The sequence below is a fragment of the Amblyraja radiata genome, chromosome 3 (genome assembly GCF_010909765.2).
Source record: "Amblyraja radiata isolate CabotCenter1 chromosome 3, sAmbRad1.1.pri, whole genome shotgun sequence".
NCBI lineage: Eukaryota > Metazoa > Chordata > Chondrichthyes > Rajiformes > Rajidae > Amblyraja > Amblyraja radiata.
Genome location: NC_045958.1, coordinates 111,924,158 through 111,941,807, shown reverse-complemented (window position 1 = coordinate 111,941,807; position 17,650 = coordinate 111,924,158). Strand labels below are relative to the sequence as shown.

General features: G+C 44.2%; 1 protein-coding gene across 2 annotated transcripts in view; it reads left to right on the top strand.

The window, feature by feature from the left end:
* jmy (junction mediating and regulatory protein, p53 cofactor) overlaps positions 1-17,650 on the top strand; it is a 128,698-nt gene that overhangs the window by 59,752 nt on the left and 51,296 nt on the right. The gene's annotated exons all lie outside the window — the stretch shown is intronic.

The following is a 17,650-nucleotide window of genomic DNA, read 5'->3' as shown; positions in this document are numbered from 1 at the left end:
AAATTGAATGGATTAAAGGCCGATAAATCCCCAGGGGCAGATAGGCTGCATCCCAGAGTACTTAAGGAAGTAGCTCCAGAAATAGTGGATGCATTAGTAATAATCTTTCAGAACTCTTTAGATTCTGGAGTAGTTCCTGAGGATTGGCGGGGGTAGCAAACGTACCCCCACTTTTTAAGAAGGGAGGGAGAGAGAAAACGGGGAATTACAGACCAGTTAGTCTAACATCGGTAGTGGGGAAACTGCTAGAGTCAGTTATTAAAGATGGGATAGCAGCACATTTGGAAATCATTGGACAAAGTCAGCATGGATTTACGAAAGGTAAATCATGTCTGACGAATCTTATAGAATTTTTCGAGGATGTAACTAGTAGCGTGGATAGGGGAGAACCAGTGGATGTGGTGTATCTGGACTTCCAGAAGGCTTTCGACAAGGTCCCACATAAGAGATTAGTATACAAACTTAAAGCACACGGCATTGGGGGTTCAGTATTGATGTGGATAGAGAATTGGCTGGCAAACAGGAAGCAAAGAGTAGGAGTAAACGGGTCCTTTTCACAATGGCGGGCAGTGACTAGTGGGGTAACGCAAGGCTCAGTGCTGGGACCCCAGATATTTACAATATATATTAATGATCTGGATGAGGGAATTGAAGGCAATATCTCCAAGTTTGCGGATGACACTAAGCTGGGGGCAGTGTTAGCTGTGAGGAGGATGCTAGGAGACTGCAAGGTGACTTGGATAGGCTGGGTGAGTGGGCAAATGTTTGGCAGATGCAGTATAATGTGGATAAATGTGAGGTTATCCATTTTGGTGGCAAAAACAGGAAAGCAGACTATTATCTAAATGGTGGCCGATTAGGAAAAGGGGAGATGCAGCGAGACCTGGGTGTCATGGTACACCAGTCATTGAAAGTAGGCATGCAGGTGCAGCAGGCAGTGAAGAAAGCGAATGGTATGTTAGCTTTCATAGCAAAAGGATTTGAGTATAGGAGCAGGGAGGTTCTACTGCAGTTGTACAGGGTCTTGGTGAGACCACACCTGGAGTATTGCGTACAGTTTTGGTCTCCAAATCTGAGGAAGGACATTATTGCCATAGAGGGAGTGCAGAGAAGGTTCACCAGACTGATTCCTGGGATGTCAGGACTGTCTTATGAAGAAAGACTGGATAGACTTGGTTTATACTCTAGAATTTAGGAGATTGAGAGGGGATCTTATAGAAACTTACAAAATTTTTAAGGGGTTGGACAGGATAGATGCAGGAAGATTGTACCCGATGTTGGGGAAGTCCAGGACAAGGGGTCACAGCTTAAGGATAAGGGGGAAATCCTTTAAAACCAAGATGAGAAACACTTTATTCACACAGAGAGTGGTGAATCTCTGGAACTCTCTGCCACAGAGGGTAGTTGAGGCCAGTTCATTGGCTATATTTAAGAGGGAGTTAGATGTGGCCCTTGTGGCTAAGGGGATCAGAGGGTATGGAGAGAAGGCAGGTACGGGATACTGAGTTGGATGATCAGCCATGATCATATTGAATGGCGGTGCAGGCTCGAAGGGCTGAATGGCCTACTCCTGCACCTAATTTCTATGTTTCTATACATAAATGTTCGATTAATGCTAGACACAATTTAATTCAATTTAAAATATTACATAGATTATATTATTCCAAAACTAGACTGAATAAATTTTACCCAAATATTTCTCCCATCTGTGATAAATGTCTTTCTCAAAATGCCAATATTACACATTCTTTTGTTTCTTGCACAAAACCTTATACATTTTGGCGTGATATTTTTGATATATTTACAAATCTATTTAAGATAAAAATGAAACCTAATACTGAAAAGATTATATTTGGAGTAATGGGAGACGGGAACAAATTAAACATATCCCAAAATTCATTCTTTAATTATGGGTTAATAACAGCAAAAAAACTCAAACTTAAATTTTGGAAAAATGCTACTATACCAACGCTTAAAATGTGGATTAGTAATATGTTGGACACAGCACACCTGGAAGAAATGAGACTCCTCCTAATAGATAAACAAGACCAATTCTTAACGAGTTGGTCTCCATTTATTGATTTCTTGGATTCATGTGGTGCAACAGTATCGTAAAAAATAAAGGTTTCAGGTATGGGTGAAAGATGATCAATAATATAAAAACTCGTCTCCTTGCGGCGATTTGATAATCTCCCTCCTGCTTTCTTTTCTTGCTTATTTATTTTCCTCACTATCTCTTTTTCCTCCTTTTTATTCACACACGCTAGACTTTCCTCTATTCTTTACTAACTCTTTCTTTCTTATTTCTCTCTTTAAAAATGAAGTTGTACAGAGAATGTATTATGTTAACATAATTTTGGGAACCTGTAAAAAGGTACCACTATATTGTACTCACTTCTAATAAAATAAAAAAATTTAAAAAAAGAACCATAACCATGTATCACTATTGGGGAAATTGACTCAATGCCATTTCACAGCAGCTGAGCTTTTTATGTGGAAAGAAATTGGGACTAAACATCCTGTGACTAAGACATGATGGTTTTCTCTTGTTTTATATTGTTTTCTAAAAGTCAGATGATACATTTTATCCAATCATTACAATGTCAACTAACTTTTCAAAACTGCCCATTTAAAAAAAAAAAAGTAGGCAATAATGATCATGATCAAGGGCATATAGTTTAGAAAAACACCTGAAATTAGTGATTTGTGCTTGCACAGCAGATGATATTTTTATTCGTCTGACATTTAACAGCAGCATTGGACACAGCTTTAAATAGCATACGATACATAATTGGCATTACAGGTCCTTTGTAGCTTACGAGTGCCCGACTTGTGTGCTACTGCTGCCTGTACATATTAACATGCATGTGGGAGAGTAGTGGGATGGATATCTATGCTGCTGCCGGGCCTCATGTATCTCAGCCATGTGGTAACTCGGTTTGCTGCCACATTTCTGACTTGCAAACTGTTCAGATTATGTGGAACGGTACCCTGCCTTGACTTGGGAAAGGCCTGTAGTTTCTGACCTTGTCATTGGCCAGTCAAAGAGATATTCTCCCAATTCAAGTAGTTCCATGGCGAAAGAAGGGCACCAATCAGTATAAGATTTAAACAGTAGTAAAATGAAAGATGAAGCTTTGGACGACATGGTCAAATTCTTATTTCATCATTCAAACCTTTTCGGGTATTTTGGCTTCAACAAGCAGCTTGATGTAAAAGCTGACAATGCTACTGTCACCTTTTGCAAACATGCCTCTCACAAGCCGCAAAGTCAGGACTTTTGGCCTCAGGACTTTTATTTATGACTGTGAAAGTTAGATCACATACGCCAAGCAGGAGGTGAACCTAAACAGGGCTCTCACTTAACTTTTTTCCCCTGTTGCCAGCCGGGCAACCTAGGCAGCTTTTTATGTTGCTAAATGACAGTTTAGGTGGTCATTTAAGATGTCTTGCATGACGTCGGAATTATGTTCAATGAAGCATTCACAGGGCTCGAAATTAGCGGTTGCCCGGGTGCCACTGACCACTCAAAGCGCCGCCGGGCAACCTAAACACCGAGTCATTTTGCCCGGCTAGGCAACCAGATACTGGTTTGTACCGAAGATAGACACAAAAAACTGGAGTAACTCCACTGGTCAGGCAGCATCTCTGGAGAAAAGGAACGCAACGTTTTGTGTCGGCGGTGACGGCTGTATTGCGTGGGAAAGATACTAGGTGCGTGGTGACGAAGGGTCGGAGCGAATGACGGATCTATGGTGCAGCTGCTTCAGAAGTGTCGGAGCAAATGACGGGTCACGCACAGCAGCAGCAGCGGCCGCGATAGCGGCTCCCACTCCTCCTCCTCCTGCACCCCGCCCGCCCTGATAAGGGCCGCTGCTTGAAAACCCGCTAACGGCACTTTAAAAAAAAAAAACCCTCCCACACGCCGAGGCCGGGAGGAGGGAGGGAGGGAGGGGGAGGCCTCGGCGTGTGGGAGGGTTTTTTTTTTTTAAAGTGCCGTTAGCGGGTTTGCAAGCAGCGGCCCTTATAAGGGCGGGCGGGGTGCAGGAGGAGGAGGAGATGGAGCCGCTGTTGCTGCCGCTGCTGCCGCTGTTCGGGGCCCGTCATTCGCTCCGACACTTCTGAAGCAGCTGCACCATAGATCCTATAGCTATAGGAACTTTGAGCTGCACCGCTCGGCCCCGCACCTTGCTGTTGGCTGCCGGAGGAGGGAGGCGGTGGCGAGGAAATTCCAACGGCCAAGGCAGCGGGGCGATGTTGTCCGAGGAGCGCTGACCTTCCTTCCTCCCCACCTCGCCCCCCTTCTCTCTCTTGTACGCTCCCTCCACCCCCCCCCCCTTATCCTGGGACCCCTCCTCTCCATCCCGCACTGATCCCCATTCCCGCCTCTATTCAGTCCTCACTGACATCCCCTGTGCTCCCCCCCCCCATCTACCCCCCCCCATCTACCCCCCCCCCAATCTATTCATCCTGTGCTGATCACCCTATCCACCTCACAATTTTACCTACTCCAACCAACACGTACTAATTCACCTGCCTCAATCCATCCATTCTGCACCGACTGCCTTCTAACCCCACCACCCCCCCCCCGCCATCTATCCACCCCACACTGATTCACACACACGCCCCTCCCTGACCTTATTGTCCTGGAAATGTCTTCAGAGCAAACATTGACTATGTTTGATAACGGAATGCAATCAAATGTGTTTTAATTCCCAATGTTATTATTTGTTTTAATCCATAAAGATGGATTAATTAAATTGTGAACACGTGAAACATTAAAACTGCAGTGTTTGATTGTCACTGCTACCATTGACACGTTATTACAGAATTCATTTTAACGGCAAATCAATGCTCTTAATATGGAGTATCAGTACTGTAGTTATTTAATGAGCAACATTCACAACTATACATACGCATATATGTTACCATGGTCCAGGATTTATTGACACAGGTTGATCATACACTGAATAATCCAACCACATTTTTGTTTGGAAGTGGAAAGAACTAATAGAAATTGCATTCATTGCAATGCGTAAAAAGAGTTGAGATACCGTCTTATAATTTTGCTGCATGTCATTGTGGGATATATCATGTCTTGATTGGTGAATGTTTAGTTACCTGCTGAGTTACTCCAGTTTTTTGTGTCTATCTTAGGTATAAACCAGTATCTGCAGTGCCAAGCCGGGCAAAATGACTCGGCGTTTAGGTTGCCCGGTGGCACTTTGGGTGGTCATTGGCACCCGGGCAACAATTAATTTAGAGCCCTGCTAAATATCTTCTACTTTCAGCATTGCAGAATAATCTAAGTTATTAAAGGGCCTGTCCCACTTGGGTGACATTTTCGGCGACAGCCTGAAAAGAGGTTGTCGCGGCGTGACGCGGGGTGACGCATGTAATGATGAGCGGTGTCTCCTTGCCGCCGCTGGATTTTGTAATGTTCAAAATCTTTCCACGACACCTGTGTGTCTTATCTTGTCGTGCGTCCTGTCGCACGCTGACGTAGGCTGTCCTGCGGGTGATGCCCGGCGAAGCAAGGTCATGACCTCGGCTAATTCAGTTTGCGACAGCCTGTGTCAGCATGTGTCATCATGCATCATCATGTGTCAACCTGTTGTCCTCAGATGTCCTAGACAGTGATGAAGCCTGTCGTATCTTGCCGTATCATGTCGCGGGTGGCCGTATGTTGACTTCGGTGTCACTTTGACGTCTGTGCGGGCGCAGGATGTCGTAGGTGCTGCCGTAGGCTGTCGCTGTAGAGGTCCTGGAAATTGTGACGTCGGCTGACACAGATTGTCGCAGCTTGACGTCAACTGCATTGTAGCCTGTCATAGATTGTCGTACAACTTGACGGTTTTTCGGCGACTGCGGGCGTCGGTCACTTTAAGCACCTTGAGGGAGATGTCAACAGTATCTGCAGACCATACATCATCTGCAGGCTCTGCTGGCTTGGACAACTAGAGCACATATTTCAGCATAGCTAAAAATTGTGTCCTGTGGCAGAACAGCATTTAGCATGAAACGCAAAGCTTCATTCAACGAGCAAGTTCTGAAAGACCTATCTTCTTGATAATTCAATAGAGGATATTAATACAAAGAAAGATTTAATGTCATTAATGTTTTATTATTATTAATGTTTAGTGTTTTCTGAGTCATTCGTAAATGTCACTGTATGTCATGTTACTTGTGGGCGGACCACCAAGGCAAATTCCTTGTATGTGAATACTTGGCCAATAAAGTTACTTACTTAAAAATTGCAACAATGGGGCAACACACAAGATGATTTTTTTTAACATTTATAAATAAATATATTTTACATTTTGTTTTTTATTTTTAAATCCTTATTTATTGCAAAAGTTATCTAATTGAAGCCAGCTCTCCGAAAACAAGGCAGATGATTCAGTAGCAAGGCCTCAAAATTTACCAACTGAACATTAGTGCCATTTATGAACTGCTTACTTTGCGAGATGGCTGCAGCTGCAGGGCCTTGATTTTAATCTATAGTCATAAAAGTGTGGCTTTGGGACTAACATAGGCAGCAACTACAAGAAGCACACAATCCAACTTTAAGTTTATATCAGCAATATGGATGAGAATGTACAAGGCTCGATTATTAAGTTTGCAGCTGACACTAAGTGTTTAAGAAGGAACTGCAGATGCTGGAAAATCGAAGGTACACAAAAATAATGGAGACATTTTCTCCAGCATTTTTGTGTACCTGCAGATGACACTAAAGCAGTGGAGAAACATAATGTTTAAATGCAAGATTTCAGCTCAATTACCCTTCTTCTCCTACGGAACTTTCATGATCTGAGAGTTTCAGAAATAAGACCAAGAGTTGATATCAATAGCTCTTATTTTCTTGCTGATTTTCTTTGATAATTGATTCATTTAAGTTTTTAGCAATTTCTTCCATTTACCCATGTTCATTTGATTTATAAAGCTAAAGGCTATTTTGCTATAACAAATGGTGTGCCATGCTGTGCATGCCTTTTGATTGATGAATTTTCATTATCAAAACATGTTCCACCATAGGCGGAAATCCTGGGGGGACGGGTGGGACACGTCCCCTCCATGCTTTGAGAGGTGGGGGACAATCCCCCCCCCCCCATGTTTTGTATTCCGGACTTTATCAGACGCTTTCTAAGAGCCGAATCGGCCCGTTTGCGGGGCCTTTCAGCGCCCGGCGTGGCTTAAAATTAGACTGCTGCGCCGAGGAGATCGAGGTTCCCGATGTTGAAGCCCCCGTCGGCTGATGAAAAGCCCCGCAAACGGGCCGATTCAAGCCCCACGATTCGGGGCGGACGGAGCTGCTGTTGCTGGAGTTTGGAGTCGGTCACGATTTCTGTGCCTGTGTTCCACCAGTGCATTTCTTTCATAAATTGAGGAACAGCTGTGTTTTTCTGTAAATTTAACATTTGTGCACTCGAGGGATTTTGTTCATTCATTGGGTAATGTCCTGTAATCTTCAGTCCTCAGAGGGAGAGGACTGAACTTTCTGATGCCTTTCCCCACAGTGGAAATTTTTTATTCTGTTGTGGGGGGACGTTTGTGTTGAATTATACAATATGTTGTGTCATTTTTCCTAATTTTAATTTTTCTATGGATGTACGGAAGCTTAATTATTTTTTTTCTATGTAAAGCACTCTTTAATTTCTTATTTTGATTGCTTTTATTGCGTGGCTATTATTTTTACTCATGTTTTATGTCTTTTAATTTATTGTTGTATTTCATATGTAATTTTTGCGCCTCATGTGAGCTGTTATGTTGTCTGTTTATGATGTCTTGTTTATTCTTCTGTACAGCACTTTGGTCAACATTGGTTGTTTTAAAGTGCTTAACAAATAAAGTTGGATTGGATTGGATAATGCATTCAAGTGAAAAGACGTCCTGTTTGAACAGCTCCAAGCACTTCAAAGACGAAACAGTCTACTTGATTGGCATCTCTCAACTGCCCTAATCATTGCAGTAAGAGTCAGAGTGATAGTGTGGAAGCAGGCCCTTCGGCCCAACTTGCCCTCATCGGCCAACAATGTCCCAGCTACACTAGTCCCACTTACCTGCGCTTGGTCCAAATCCCTCCAAACCATGTACCTATTTAACTGTTTCTTAAACGATAGGATAGTCCCAGCCTCAACTACCTCTTGTGGCAGCTTGTTCCACACACCCACCACCCTTTGTGTGAAAAAGTTACCTCTCTGATTCCTATTAAATTTTTTCCCCTTCACCTTGAACCTATGTCCTCTGGTCCTCAATTCACCTATTCTGGGCAAGAGGCTCTGTGCATCTATTCGACCTATTCCTCTCATGATTTTGTACACCTCTATAAGATTCCCCCTCATCTTCCTGTGCTCCATGAAATAGAGGCCCAGCCTACTCAACCTCTCCCTATAGTTCACCCTCTAGTCCTGGTAACATCCTCGTAAATCTTTCTGAACCCTTTCAAGCTTGACAATATCTTTCCTATAACATGATGCCCAGAACTGAACACAATAGTCTAAATGCGGTCTCACCAACGTCTTACACAATTGCAACATGACCTCCCAGCTTCTATCTCAATACTCTGACTGATGAAGGCCAAAGTGCCAAAAGTCTTTTTGATCACCTTATCCACCTGCGACTCGACCTTCAAGGAATCATGCACCTACACTCCTAGATCCCTCTGCTGTACAACACTATCCAGAGGTCTACCATTCACTGTGTAGGTCCTGCTCTTGTTCGACGACCCAAAATGCAACATCTCTCACTTCTCTGTATTAAATTCCATCAGCCATTCCTCCGTCCACCTGGCCAATCGATCCAGGTCCTGCTGCAATCTTTCACAACCATCTTTATTATCTGCAAAACCACTCATTTTTGTATCATCAGCAAACTTGCTAATCTTGCCCTGTATGTTCTCATCCAAATCATTGATGGTTTGTAAACAGTTACAAACAGTTACGGGCCCAGAACCGAACCCTGAGGCCCACCACAGGCCTCCAGTCCGAGAAGCAACCTTCCACCATCATCCTATTTGCTAGTCATTCAGCTATCTCCTTGGATCCCATGCGATCTAACCTTCCAGAGCAGCCTACCATGCAAAATCTTGCCAAATGCCTTACTGAAATCCATATACACAACATCTACCGCTCTGCGCTCATCAACCTTTTTGGTCATGTCTTTAAAAAAAATTAATCAGACACGACCTCCCACCTACAAAACCATGCTGACTATCCCAAATCAGCCCTTGCTCATCCAAATGCCAGTATAACCTATCCCTCAGAATACTCTCTAGTAACTTTCCAACTACAGATGTTAAGCTCGCCGGCCTATAGTTCCCAGCATTTTCGGCACCTCTCTAATATTTAAGGATGACTCGTAAATTTCAACCAGGGCTCCCGCAATTTCCTCTCTAGTTTACCGCAATGTCCTTGGATATATGAACAGGCCCTGGCGATATGAACACGACAGTACCTTCAGTACTTATTCGACGGTAACACTGACTGCTCTCCAGACACTTCCATTGATTGCACCAAGTTCCTCCGTCCTACTGTCTCGGTAAATACAGAGGAGAAATACACATTGAGGACCTTGCCCATCTCCTGTGGCTCCACACAGAGGTTACCGCTTTGATTCCTGAGAGGTCCCACTTTCTAGTTACCCTTTTCCCCCTTATGTATTTATAAAGTCTTTTGGGATTTCCTTAATGCTACCCGCCAGAGCTATTTCCTAGCCCCTTTTTGCCTTTCTAATCTCCTTTTTCAGTTTACTCTTTAGCTCCTGAAACTCCTCCAGAGGTGCACTTGATCCCTGCTGCCAATACCTGTGCCATCCATCGTTCATGTTTTTGACCAATACCTCAATTTCCCTCGTAACCCAAGCTTCCTTACGTTTGCCTGCTTTGCCTTCACTCTGTTAACGGGGGCATACATATCCTGAGCTTTCGTCAGCACACTTTTAAAAACATCCCACTTGGCCGATGTTCCTTTCTCCTCAAATAATCTGCTCCAGTCATCTTGAGCGAGACCTTCTCTCATACCCTCAAAATTGGCCTTAACCCAGTTGAGCATTTTAACACTGGACCCTCTCCATCCCTATCCATAACTATCTTAAACCTAATCGAACTGTGGTCACTGGTCCCCAAAGGCTCCTCCACAAACTCTTCATTAACTTGCCCTTCCCAATTCCTCAATGCTAGATCCAGCGTTGCCTTCTAACTTGTAGGAGCCTCTACATACTGCTTAAGAAAACTCTCCTGAACACTTTTGAGGAATTGCACCCCATTTAAACCCTTCACGCTATGATTTTCCCAGTCTATATTGGGAAAGTAAACATCCCCCACTACAACAATCTTATTTGACCTGCAGCTCTCTGCAATCTCCTGGCACATTTGTTCTTCTAATTCCCGTTGACTATTTGGGGGTCTATAGTACACCCCCAACAAGGTTATCATCCTTTTTTTGTTCCTCAGCTCCACCCATATAACTTCACTAGATGAACCATCCGTAATGTCACCTCTGATCACTGCTGTGACATCCTCCTTAGCCAACAATGCAGCCCTCCCCTCCTCTTTTTCCCTCACCCGTCTCTCCTGAAGCTCCTGTACCCCAGAACATTGAGCTGCCAGTCCTGCCCCTCCCTTAACCAGGTTTCAGTCATGGCTACAACGTCCCAGTCGCTCGTACCTATCCATGCCCTAAGCTCATCTGCCTTACCCGTCAGGCCCCTTGCATTAAAATCCGTGCAGTTTAAACCAACACTCTTTCCTCACTCTCTGCCTTTCACCTGCCCATTCTGTCCACTAACCTTTCCCACACCACCCTCCATTCCAATGTCTAGCCTCTCACGTGCCTCTGTCCTGTACGAGATCCCACCCCCCCCCCCCTTCCAATCTAGTTTTAGTTTTAAACTTTCCCATGTAAAGCATTAGCAAACCTGCCCGCTAGGATGTTGGTCCCCCTCCAGTTAAGGTGCAACCTGTCCCATTTGTACAGGTCACCCCTGCCTCAGAAGAGATCCCAATGATTCAGAAATGTAAATCCCTGCCCCAACTCCTCAGCTACACAATCATTTCCCCTACCTTCTTGTTCTTACCTTCACCAGCACGAGGTACTGGCAGAAATCCTGAAATCGTTCGTGCCAATATGCACAACAACCTCTGGCTGCTCCCCCTCGCTCTTGAGGATGCCGTGCAGCCACTCCGAGACGCCCTGGACCCTGGCATGAAGGAGGCAACACACCATTGTGGCCTCGCCTGCGTCCGCACCTCTGACTATCCAGTCCCTCACCACTACGGCTTTGCCTGACTTCTCTCTTCCCCGTTGAACCTTAGCACCAGGGTTGGAGTCACAGCCTTGGCTGCCGGTCAATCTTGTTGTGTCGTCCGCTCTGACAGCTCCCAAGAGGGTGTACCTGTTTTTAATAGGAACAGCCACGGGGGGCTCCTGCACTCCATGTTTGCTTCTCTTCCATGTTGTCACCCACCTTTGCTCTTCCTGTATCCTCGGTGTGACAGCCTCACTGTGCTGCTCCAGTTCCCTAACGCATTCATTCAGGAGCTGCACCTGGACACAATTTCTCAAGGTGATGTTGTCAGAAGCACCTGCAGTGTCCCTGACTTCCCATATCCTGCAGGAGAGACACTGTAACAACTTGCCTGCCATTACTTTAGTGAACAAACTCCCAAATTACGAATGAGACACTCAGAGTTGAGTGAAACCTATTCTCTTCTCTGCTGCCTATAGCCTCCTTCTGCACTGCAATGTCACAAGTTTAAAATATCAGACACATGCAGACACATTCAAGTGTCGCCTCCTTGCATCAGCCTCCTCGCCAAAGACTCACACTTTACCTCCCAAGGCTGCTCCCCTAGACCAAGCCCTACTTTTATTTGCTGATCAATTAACTAATTTAGATTTTGCAGCCAATCCCCGCAGTCGCTCCTTCAACTGCCGCTCCTCTGCCGACCTTGAAGGTGTGCGTTGCAGGTTGGCCCTGACTGGTTCTTAAATGTTTAGTTTAGTTTAGTTTAGAGATACAGCGCGGAAACAGGCCGTTTCGATCCCCGCACAATAACACTATCCTATATCCACTAGGGACAATTTTTACATTTACCAAACCAATTCACCTACATACCTGTACGTCTTTGGAGTGTGGGAGGAAACTGAAGATCTCAGAGAAAACCCACGCAGGTCATGGAGAGAACGTACAAACTCCGCACAGACAGCACCTGTAGTCAGGATCGAACCCGGGTCTCCGGCGCTGTGTTCGCTGTAAGGCAGCAACTCCACCGTTGCACACCGCATCGTGCACTAAACAAAAACAGCGACAAAACTCACCAAGGGTTTACCATTCTGCAGCCAATCCCCACACTCGCTCCTACAACTGCCGCCCCTCCGCAACTCCCTGGTCAATTCGTCCCTTTCCACCCGAACCATCCCCTCTCCGGGCACTTTCCCTTGCAACCGCAAGAAATGCCGCTTTACCTCCTCCCTTGACTCCATTCAAGGACCCAAGCAGTCTTTCGAGGTGCGGCAGAGGTTCACCTGCACCTCCTCCAACCTCATCTATTGCATCCACTGCTCTAGATGTCAGCTGATCTACATCGGTGAGACCAAGCGTAGGTGTGGCGATCGCTTCGCCGAACACCTCCGCTCGGTTCGCAATAACCAACCTGATTTCCCGGTAGCTCAGCACTTCAACTCCCCCTCCCATTCCGAATCCGACCTTTCTGTCCTTGGCCTCCTCCATGGCCAGAGTGAGGACCACCGTAAATATGAGAAGCAGCACCTCATATTTCGCTTGGGCAGTTTGCACCCCAGCGGTATGAACATTGACCTCTCATTTCAGGTAGTCTTACTTTCTCCCCCCCTTCTCAGCTCCAATGGCTCCGCCTATTCATTTTTTCTTTCTCCCCCCCCCCCCCCCCCCCCATCCCCCAACCCTCACATCAGTCTGAAGAAGGGTTTCGGCCCAAAACGTTGCCTATTTCCTTCGCTCCATAGATGCTGCCTCACCAGCTGAGTTTCTCCAGAATTATTGTCTACCTTTGATTTTCCAGCATCTGCAGTTCCTTCTTGAATACTGACAGTGTCCCTTCAATCCCTGATCTTTATCAAGTGCACTAGGGGACACCACCATGGAACTAGAAAACCACATAAAAGTTATTTTGAAAGTTTACAAACAGAACAAAAGCGGATTGTAAACAAAAAAGTCAGGGAGTGGGGGGGGGTTCGGGGCATAAATTGGTTCCAGGTAACTTCATCCTGCAGTAATCAGACACCATTGTCTCTCAAGAACACTGCCCGTTTCACCACAGGTGGCCATTGAAATGGACAAGCAATCCATTGACACTTCTGCAATGATACTCTATTGAACAATGTGAAGTACTGCCTTTAGTATTTTTACCTAGCAGTAACAAAAAATAAACGTAAAGCCATTAAAATGACTTTTCACCACCCCTGTAGGATTTTTAAAAATTATGTTATTGCGAGCTTAACCCCTTTTGACACAATTGTTTGTCCAACGTGATTTTCTATAACACGAGGTTTTTATTAAAAATGCAACTCTTGTGTTACAGTAGAGCTAACTGTATGTTATCTATTTTTTTTAATGTGTACCATGTAAATAGCCAAGTCGTAAATTGTAAAACTGCAAGTGGGAGACAGTTGTAAATGCAGTGGAGAGTGGCAAGTCTATTTGAGCTCATCCAGAAGGATCCCATTTTATCACTTCTAATTTAGTTTTAGTGATACAGCATGGAAGCAGACCTTACAGCCCACCAAGTCCACGCTGACCAGCGTTCCCTGCACATTAACACTATCCAACGCACACTAGGGACAATTTACATTTACACCTAGCCAATTAGCCTACAAACCTGTACGTCTTTGCAGAATGGGAGGAATCCGAAGATCTCAGAGAAAACCCACACGGTCACTGGGAGAATGTATAAACTCCGTACAGACAGCAGCCGTAGTCGGGATCGAACCCGGGTCTCTGGAGTTGTAAGCATTGTAAGGCAGCAACTCTACCGCTGTGCAACCGTGCTGCCCTTAATAATACTTGTAAATAAATACTTGTAAATAATAGCAATACGTAAATAAATGTAATAATACTGTCAAAATCACATTTAGTATTTTCCAAAATTATTCCTGGTAAGGATCCTTCAAGACTGGCAGTCCATCATACACCCCTTCTGATTTTTCCCCTTGCTTGGAATTTATTTTATTTTGTTATCTGCCTATTGAACTGGAAGGATCCCTGCTGGTTTCCATCTCCAGTTGCACATTCTCAATGTGTTAATTATTCCTTAAGTGAAGAAGTTTCAAACATTGCTGATAGTTTTGTGATATTTAAAATTGCCCTGGTGCATTTTTATTCGTACATTTACTTTGATTTGGAGTGATATCCATAATTTATTTTTTAAAGCTGCCTACAATATTGGTCAGTCATCTATCGGGTTTATTTTTTGCATATTTGTTTTGCTCTGCTCTGCCAGTTTGTTGTTTCTATCTCACATTCAATCTGCATGGACTTTGAGGCGTACTGTGACCTAAGTACTACGTAGAAATATAAACATAGAAAATAGGTGCAGGAGGAGGCCATTCGGCCCTTCGAGCCAGTACAGCCATTCATTGTGATCATGGCTGATCGTCCCCAATCAATAACCCGTGCCTGCCTTCTCCCCACTAAATATTTTTTTTTAATGAAAGCACATCTCTTGAGTCTGTTCCTTGGACAGAAATAAATTTACAATGGCAGTTTTACAGATTATATTAAATACGAAACAGTGCAATTGTTGAGGAAGAACACCACAAGATTCAGAATGTTTAAATCTTCACTGCGTCCGTAAGTAATTGGTTACCAAACATAGTGCACATAAAACCAATGGGAGTAAGATAATAAAATAGCAGCATGTATTAAATGGATACTATCTGTGAAATTGGCAGGAACAAGCTCCATGATCTTTGATTGATACATCTTTAAATAATTAGATAGTACTTCACTGCAGTAAAGATGACTGGGATTATGTGAAGCAGCATGACCAGAACTAAAACGTAAGAGTTGTTGGTTGAGCCGTGTAAGCCTGCAGGTCTAATGATAGAAAATATCTAGCTCTCTGTTTACACTGCAAATCACTTAATTCAGCTTAAGCACCGATCCAGAAGATGATAGATTGGGTAGAATGTCAATGTTTCCTTGGTGAAAGATTATAGCTTGTTATTGAGGCCTTTTATGACGTGAGAGATCCTGTCAAAATCTGAGCAATTCTATAAATACTCTCATATTCAATGTAAGTGAGAAATCAGTTAAAAACCACTTTAGAATATTTGCAAATAAATGGAAATATCAAACCAAGTTAAACCCGTGCTTGCCTTCTCCCCACTAAATATTTAAAAAAAATGAAAGTAGATCTCTTGAGTCTGTTCCTTGGACAGAAATAAATTTACAATGGCAGTACAATGACAAATTCTCCTGACGCCAGAGCACCATCATCCGGCAAGAGCGGCCTGGTGACTGCAGAGGCCTCAAATAGGCCCGACTATGGGTGGACATGGGGATGGGGACTGGACTTTGTGCCTTCCCTCATAATGGGAACCATTGTGGGGGGATGTGTTTTTTATGTTAAATGTCTTTATTATTGTTATGTTGTTTTCTTTTTTATGTGCTGCAATGACAATACACATTTCACTACACAAATTGGTGTATGTGACTAATAAAGAACCTTTGAACCTGGATTTGAAGGTTGTAGTGTTTAAAAGCTTGATGGCTGTGGTGAAGAAGCTGTTCCTGAACCTGGACATTACAGTTTTCAGGCTCCTGTACTTTCTTCCCGATGGCAGTGGTGAAATGAATGGGTGCCGTGGGTCTCTGATGATGCTGGCCTCCTTTTTAGAAACATAGAAAATAGATGCATGAGGAGGCCATTCGGCCCTTCGAGGCAGCACCGCCATTCATTGTGATCATGACTGATCGTCCCCCATCAATAACCCATGCCTGCCTTCTCCCCATATCCCCTGACTCCACTAGCCCCTAGCGCTCTATCCAACTCTCTCTTAAATCCATCCAGTTACCTGGCCTCCACTGCCCTTGTGGCAGGGAATTCCATAAACTCACAACTCTGGGTGAAAACGTTTTTTCGCGCCTCAGTCTTAAATGACCTCCCCTTTATTCTAAGACTGTGCCCCCTAGTTCTGGACTCGCAACACTTGTCGCTTTACCTCCCCCCCTCGACTCTATCCAAGGACCCAATCAGTCCTTCCAGGTGAGGCAGAGGCTCACCTGCACCTCCTCCAACCTCATCTACTGCATCCGCTGTTCCAGATGTCAACTTCTCTACATCGGCGAGACCAGTTGCAGGCTCAGCGATCGCTTCGCTGAACAACTCCGCGCAGTTGCCCGGTTGCTCAGCATTTCAACTCCCCCTCCCATTCCCAATCTGACCTTTCTGTCCTGGGCCTCCTCCATTGCCAGAGTGAGGCCCAGCGCAAATTGGAGGAACAGCACCTCATATTTCGCTTGGGTAGTTTACACCCCAGCGGTATGAAAATTGACTTCTCTAATTTTAGATAGCCCTTGCTTTCTCCCTCCTTCCCCTCTCCCTTCCCAGTTCTCCCACAGTCTCTACCTACTTTCTTTCCCCCCCTCTCCCCCCCCCCCCCCCCCCCCCCCCCACCGACATCAGTCTGAAGAAGGGTATCGACCCGAAACGTCGCCTATTCCTTCTCTCCAGAGATGCTGCCTCACCCACTGAGTTTCTCCAGCATTCTCCACATGGTCCATTTCAGATGCTAGGGAGTTATATGCAACATCTGTAACTTCAATTTTTATGAGGGAGGAGCATGTGTTCCATATGTAGGTGGTAATCAACTAGGCCATTTTTAGAAAGCATTCTGTTTGTTGATGTTTGTTTTTTTTATAGACCGTTTTAAGTTTTGAAAGCTCTGGTTTTACAAGATGGGATTTGTATTTCTATGTATGTTTTGTCAGAGATAACTTTAAGGAGACATAATGATTACATTTTTGAAACGTTTATTGAATCAAAAGTATGTTTAGAATATTATTGCAAAGAATTCAAGTATTATAGAATACGTTCTTGATAGAAACTGATACTACTTGAACCCCTTTAATTGTTCGAACTCGAGTGTTCAGTACATCCTTCTTCCATCGTAATCCTCTCTTTATTTTCCACTTCTTCCCATTCTCTTAATTTCTGATTCTCAGAGTTTCTCCTTTACTGCCTCTATTTAAAATAATTTAACGTTCAGGCAATGGTTATATTATTTGCTAATTTAATTGCAAACTGTTACTGTGGGACATGCGCATTGTACAGGCTTCTTCTGGTTTGGATTCCTTCATTGAAAAAATATGCTGTAGCATGTCATCAATTTCTTTCCCTCACAGAGGTATCTCAGCCCTCGAGTTCCTCCAGCAGATACAATACAATACAATACAATACAATCTATTTGTCATTTGAACCTCATTGAGGTTCAAACGAAATGTTGTTTCTGCAGTCATACACACAAGAAAAAGAACCAAGACACAACACAATTTACACAAACATCCATCACAGCGCATCTCCTCCTCGCTGTGATGGAAGGCAAAGACTTATCTCTCCCCTGCACTCCCCATTCCCCTCCCGATGTTAGAGTCAAAGCCCCCGGCGTGCGGT